Raw genomic sequence first — 7,535 nt, forward strand, 5'->3', positions numbered from 1 at the left:
TTCGGTTTTGTTCCGGCACTACACATACTCTTACGTCCTCTGTCGTTTTTTTTGGGGGGCAAAAATAAAAATTTAGAATCAGTGCTATTGTGCCATAATTGGACAATCGGAAGGGAGTCGCACAACCCATCCCAACCTACCGAGCAGGAGCCGCCTATCAACCGTTATATCTTGTTCATTTCTCGCATCCCAGGAATCACCAGTAAGTTACATTTTCTTTCTTACTAACTCTTTACTCATATTCCTTCCTTTTTTTTTATTTCCTCCTTCTTTCACTTCTCATACACATACACAGTCATTCATCAATTGTATTAAACCGCGCCGTAATTCATTTTGTTATTATATTCATTTTAATAAATCTGTTTATATTTCATTTTTTTCCAATTGATTTCAAAATCACATATACCCTTCCAACAGTCAACTCATGGTCCTATCCCCGGTAAAGGGATTCGCGTCCCTGACCGAAAAACGGACCGCTCGTCGTACGTCGGTGCCCGAGTAAAGGGACCCGTCGAGTCCCTGACCCGTTCACTGACACGCGTGTACGAACGAGTTTCGTTCGCCTTACTCGCGAACGAAAGGGTTGCGTTCCTCCTTTAGGACGTAACAATAGTTCGGAGAAGGAAACTGGTGAATAAGATATCGAAGGGGTTGAAGGCGGGGACGCGTGTGTAGGAGAAGAAGGCGGAGTATCAGGGGGAAAACGAGGGAGAAGGTAAGGGGGTAGGAGTATAGGATTCGGGTGATAATCAGTTCCTAACGCTATTTGACTATGGCTCGGAGGTAGTGGATCTGAGACGTAAATTGGTCCGGATCGCTAGTATCAAAAACTGAATCGAACGTTCGGAAAACGTGGTGGAGGGTTATTCCTATGTTGTAATAATGACCCACTAAAAACGGATTTCAATAATATGGGGAATTAATAAGATGGTGGTAGAAAAGGTAGAAGCAAAGAAAATGTAACTTACTGGTGATTCCTGGGGTTCGAGAAATGAACAAGATATAAGGTTGATAGGCGGCTCCTGCTCGGTAGGTTGGGATGGGTTGTGCGACTCCCTTCCGATTGTCCAATTATGGCACAATAGCACAGATTCTAAATTTTTATTTTTGACCCCAAAAAATAAGAAAGAGGACGTAAGAGTATGTGTGGTGCCGAAACAAAAACCGAAGACGAATTTGAGTCTGAGGACGCGTTTTTACAAGTCTGACTTTTTGAATCTAGAATCTAAGTGAATGTGTATCTGCCCTTTTTCCTGTCTCTCAGAGTAGTGTCGCGGAGGCGGATTACCGCGGTTTTTATACTGATAATCGGAGGCAGAAGCTATCAGGGTGGGTAGAGAGATGGCCTTTGAGGAAGGGGTGAATTGGTCTTAGTGGGAAAAGGTCTCAGCCATTAGCGAAGTTAAAAGACATCGTGAGAGGAGACAGTTAGTTTTTGGAGATATGAATATGGAAGGGCTAAAGGGTGGAACGTGGGTGTCTCATAGTTTTAGGTGGATATGATATGATTGGCTGAATGGATTAGGCGCGACAAGCGTGGAGGTGGTGGATTCTTGAGATAGAGAAATGTATACAAGTGACCGGCTGGAAAAATCAAAATGCCGTAAATCAAAGGCTGAGATCAGATTTTACGACTATCAGTGAAGTAAACTTTGTTGGTTAACTGATAGGGCACATATGGTTTTGGATTGGGAAGATGTAAGTTTCAAGTTTTAGAGCAGGAATGCTCTGAGTTGCTTTGTTTTACTGAAGGTTTGTTAGCGCGGAGTTTCAAATTTTTATAGCTAGGACGACGGACACACTTGGCGAACACTACCCAGATATAAGCTTTAAACGAAGACGTAGATTTTTACAACAGGGCACTGTTTCCTGTTATGGAATTTTCCCGAATCGCCTTTCATTTGGCGCGACGGCTGTTCGCCAGATGGGTCTGTTTCCTAATTTATATTTATATATGTATATATTCCTATTATAGTTATATTAGGAGAATATAAATCCGCGAGAGGAAAGAATTTTTGCTAATTAAATCTACAGGACGTAACAGCACCATCACACACAACAAAACCAGTTAAGGAAACGATTGAGGCGTTTAGTTGGGAAATACTTTCGCATGCGGCTTACTCACCAGACTTAGCTTTGTCCGATTGGTACTTATTTGCATCGATGGGACACGCACTTGCTGAGCAGCGCTTCACTTCTTACGAAAATGTATGAAAATGGCTCAATGACTGGTTTACCTCAAAAGAGCAACAGTTTTTTTGGCGTGGCATCCACAAATTGTCAGGCAGGTGGAAAAAATGTATAGCTAGCGAAAGGCAATACTTCGAATAAAATATTTTTTATCATTTTCATACAATAAACGTGTATTTTCTATACAAAAATTCCGGTTTCATATTTATATGCCTGGTATGACCGCCGATCGCACGGATGATGAAAAAGAAGTTGGCACGTATTAACACGCGCGGACTGGAATGACCGATACCGCAATGGCCGCTCAGTGAGCTTAGGTCCCTTTCGTAAGAATGTTCGCGAAACTCGCGATCATGCGATCATGCGATTGGATGATGCGTAAACTAATCGAGGAGCTCGGAAACGAAATACGTGATTCGTTATCGACCCGCGTTCGTATAATACGGGGTGTTCCGATCAAACAATATCTAAACACGCATAAATCAATAATATTTCAGTGTAACATCTGACTAATAATTCATTTGTACCAATATATAAAACATATGTGGATGAAATAAATTGTGTTTTAATCAACAAGATAATGCATATGTATTGATCATAATGATATGAATTGTGTCGTTGATTTGCTTTAAGTATTTTATGTAGTTAAATTAACAGCATTGTGTGCGTCAGGTGTTATAGTTAAATATTATTGAATTGTACGCATTTCTTGTTTAAAAGAAACAAAAATAGTTTCATATTGATTATATCTCCGCTTGATACAATTAAAACACAAAAATATCAATGATTATATGTGTTGATTGCATCAAGCAAGATGTATAATCAATGTACAAACATTTCTATTTTCTCTAAAAACAATTATGTATCAATCAATAATATTTAAGTGTAACATCTAACAAATAATTCATTTGTACTAATATATATAAAATATATAGATAAAATTAATTGTGTTTCAAACAACAAGATAATGCAATTCTATTAACCGCATTAACGTTAACCCTACCGTTAATTTACTTTAATTATTTCACACAGTTGAGTCGACAGCAGATATACTACATGGATTACATTATATTGAATTATACAGGGTTTGTCAAGAGTGTGGAAACACTTAAATAATTTTTGTAAAAATGAAAATATCAAAAAACGGTAAAACACTATTTTGATTTTCCAAAAAAGCTACCCTATCACATGGATACCGATCATTCCCCACCCCCTGATACTGATGGGGGTAAAAGCAGGCTTGAAAATTTTAAATTGCACTAAGGGTCGAGTGGAGGCTCATTTGAAAGGTCTTTTCATAACAACACCCTTAAAATCACTACGACCCCTCCATTCAAAATGGCGGCCGTTCAAATTTCGAAATTTCATGTACTTAGTGTTATTCAGGATCAACTGCGTGGAAGTGGCATGAATCTGATCCCTTGTGTGTGTGTGTGTGCGCGCGCGCGCGTGTATGTGTGCGTGTGTGCGTGTGTGCGTGTGTGCGTGTGTGCGTGCGTGTGTGTGTGTGTGTGTGTGTGTGTGCGTGCGCGCGTGCGCGCGTATGTGTATGCGCGCGTATGTGTATGCGCGCGTATGTGTATGCGTGCGTATGTGTATGCGTGCGTGCGTGCGTGCGCGCGCGTGTGTGTGTGTGTGCGTGTGCGCGCGTATGTGTGTGTGTGCGCGTGCGTATGTGTGTGCGCGCGCGTATGTGTGTGCGTGCGTGTGGCTAAACAAGTGTGAATGTGTTGTATGTATAGTCGTAATAGGTTGCAAAACAGATGATTGAAAACTGTCATCTCTCTTTTATGATTCAAAACCTTTTACTCCGTGTTTTAAAATAAATTTTACTCAGTGTGTAAAAGTAAATGCTGAAAGTGGCTGCCATTTACTTCCTGATAATATGCCAATCTTTGATAGAATGCAGAAATGGTTCTACGATTCGTCTCAAAAGGTATCAAATCTATTTCATCCCTTATTCGCTGTATCAATTCTTGGATGTTTTCATGTTTTGTTTTGTAAACTTTACTTTTCAGGTGTTCCCATAGATAATAATCAAGAGAAGTTAGATCTGATGACCGAGGTGGCCAATCCTCTCCTCCCTCATTTCTGTTCCTTCTTCCTATCCATCGTAATGGAAAAGTCTCATTTAAAATTTGACGTGGCCCTAAACCAAAATGAGCAGGAGCTCCATCATGCTGAAACCATATTTCTTCGAAATTATTTGGAAACATATTTCGTATGGCTGGAATTATTTGATCTACAAGTAATCTGTCATACGTTTGAGCTTTCGGATTTTCTTAAAAAAAAAAACGGTCCTATTAAATAGCCATCTATTATTCCACATCATACATTTATTTTTTGTGGGTATTGTGTGTGAGTTTCCTGCACCCAATTCGGATTCTCATCTGACCAGAAACGAGAATTTTGATTATTAACTTCTCCCGTTAACGTGAAAGTTGCCTCGTCTGTAAAAACAATTTGATAAGGGAACATGGGCCGGACATCTATTAGTGTCATCATTCTTTCACAGAAACCTATACGACGCTCCACATCTCCGTCTTGCAATACTTGAACATATTGTAATTTGTATGGATAGAACTTGTTTTTCTTTAAAATTCTCCAAATGGACTTGGGAGCAATATCGTGAGTTTGAGCGGCTTTGTTAATAGTAAAATTGGGACCTTCAATAAATGTCTGCAGAACATCAAGTTGTTTTTCTTCGTTAATGGCAGATCTCCCTGATTTAGGGCGATTGTTTACGCTACCAGTTTCTCTGAAACGTTCCATTGTTTTTAAGACAGTGGACTTATCAATTCGACGATTCGGATACGTCTCATTAAATAATTGAGCGACAACAGCGTACGACCGCTCGTTATCACCCCACCCACGCATCATAAGGATAGTGATTCTTTCACGTTCCGACAATTCGCCAGCCATTTTTAAAACATTTAATTTTTAATCTGCCTAAGATCTGTGAGAACTGATTTTAAGTAGCCGTGAGAACAACTGGTTTTAAGTAGCAGTGAGAACAACTGATTTTAAGTAGCCGTGAGAACAACTGATTTTAAGTAGCCGGTTGATCCTGGATATCACTAAGTGCATGAAATTTCGAAATTTGAACGGCCGCCATTTTTAATGGGGGGGTCGTACTTAAAATTTTAAGGGTGTGTTTGTTATGAAAAGACCTTTCAAATGAGCCCCCACTCGACCCTTAGTCCGATTAAAAATTTTCAACCCCTTTTTATCCCCGCGTACTAGAGGGTGGGGAATAATCGGTATCCATGTCATAGGGTAGCTTTTTTGAAAAATCAAAATACATGTTTTACCGTTTTTTGATATTTTCATTTTTACAAAAATTATTTAAGGGTTTCCACACTTTTGACAAACCTTGTATATCTAGCAAGTTATTTAATTTAAATGTAATTAATAAAGAAAGATGTGTATAGAATGAATAAATAGGTGATTGATACAACAAAATTTTTCAAATACAGTAATATTATTAGATCAAATATTGAATTATTAAAACAAGTATTAGATGTTTTTCGTTCATTAATATTATTATCGCATCAACCAAATTTATTTTAATTACACTGATGCTGTTGATACAACATCATTTTTTTCCGTATACACCTGCGCGAAGCATCGCTTTCCGGTTTACCTTCATAAATAACTCTTTTTAGTCTCTTTCTCTCGCCACAACTCAGTCAATTACCGTCCACCTTAAAACGCCGCTCGGGCATCCCGCCGCTCGTTTTGATGGCGCAATTCGCCGTTTCACCGTGGCAGCGGTCAATCTTTATCTAGTTCTGCACATATTCAATGAGCGACGCGTTAACCACCGCACGAACAACCTCCTTTTTTCTTCGCAGCCGGACTCCGGGGGGCGACTGTGGGGATAGACGAGACGTGCATGACACACGCTCGTGGCACGGGTTTCGAGAGGTTAATCCGAGGAAAGGCGCTATTTTCACGAAACGTGATATCGCCACTTGTGGAAACTCGTCCGCACGGTTCGGCGAGTAGTACTCGTGAAGCCTAACGAGCTGGCAACTCGTTTTACTCACGATCTCGGATACTAAACAGGGTTAGCTAGGTGCTATACACTCGTGAGTCTCTCCTTTCCTCCCTTTCTTCTAACCCTTTCTCAATACCTTCCCTCTTCCTTCTTCCCTCTCTCTTTCTCTCTCACTCTCTGCTCATTTCGGTTCTCTCCGTTTTTGCACGATTCCGTCTGTTCGAGGCCTGTGACCGTACGGAAGTCAAGTATTCTCGGCGGCGATAACGGTTATACTGTCCAACCAAGACAAGAAAAAAGCCAATAACTGCGGCGAGCAGAGGTAAGATGAAAAGTGCAGAAAAGGGGTACCGGGAGAGGATAGTGAGAGAAAGAGGAATAGAGTAGGAAGAGGACTCACTCGCTCTGTGCTATGGTGGTGGTGGAAGAACGTAGGAAGGAAGGAAGGAAGGAAAGGACGGCTGCCAGGGCTCTTTGGTCTTGGGTCTCGGGCGGTAACTCGATTTGTCGCCCGTCTTGAGCCAGATGGATCGGAAGTAGACGCGAACGCCGGCCGCATTTCAAGTAGACTATATCCCACCTGGGTATCCTATACATGTATACATGCATACGTACATGTGTGTGTATGTTTCGCGTATTTTGTCGTACAGCCGCATCCGACTGTCCGGCGAGGATCTATTCCGCTGGACCTACAACTGACGGCGACGACGACGACTTCTCTCCTTCCTACGGCCCTATCGAGGACCGGGCAAACTCGGTTTTACCGTTGAATGCGGCAGGACTCACCAAGCGAAATGGGATGAAGATAAGATGGTGGTAGAACCGTAATGTCTTTAAGGCTGACTGAGGCCAATGCTTGCATCCAGTCGCGACGGTGACGTGTCGCGTGGATCAGCATACCCTTCGTTCCGCGTCCTTCCGAGACAGAGTTCCCGGCTACGTGAGCAGTCAGGAAATCCTTAAAAACGTATTCGTTATACGAATGACTGATGTACAAAATCCTGTAATCTCCTATGATTGGACCTCGTTTCAATGCAGATAGATAGATATTGCGATTTCGTCTAGAATGTAAAAAGAATGATTAAAGTCTAACAAAACATCATGTGTTGTATCTTGCGATGATAATCGATCCGTTGATTAAATGATAACGGTCATTTCTAGATAAATTACTCAGTGATTTACTTAGATTAGGAATTACGTAGAAGCACTGAGATTCATTTTTATTATTTTCGTCCGTACTTCATTTTTTGTTACTCATATATCTTTGGAAGGGTTGAGAAATAACTCGTTACTTGTAACAAAGTTACAGTTACAGTTATTTTTTTTGTTAACTATTATAATTTAA

The sequence above is a fragment of the Harpegnathos saltator genome, unplaced genomic scaffold (assembly GCF_003227715.2).
Source record: "Harpegnathos saltator strain DR-91 unplaced genomic scaffold, Hsal_v8.6 scaffold166, whole genome shotgun sequence".
NCBI lineage: Eukaryota > Metazoa > Arthropoda > Insecta > Hymenoptera > Formicidae > Harpegnathos > Harpegnathos saltator.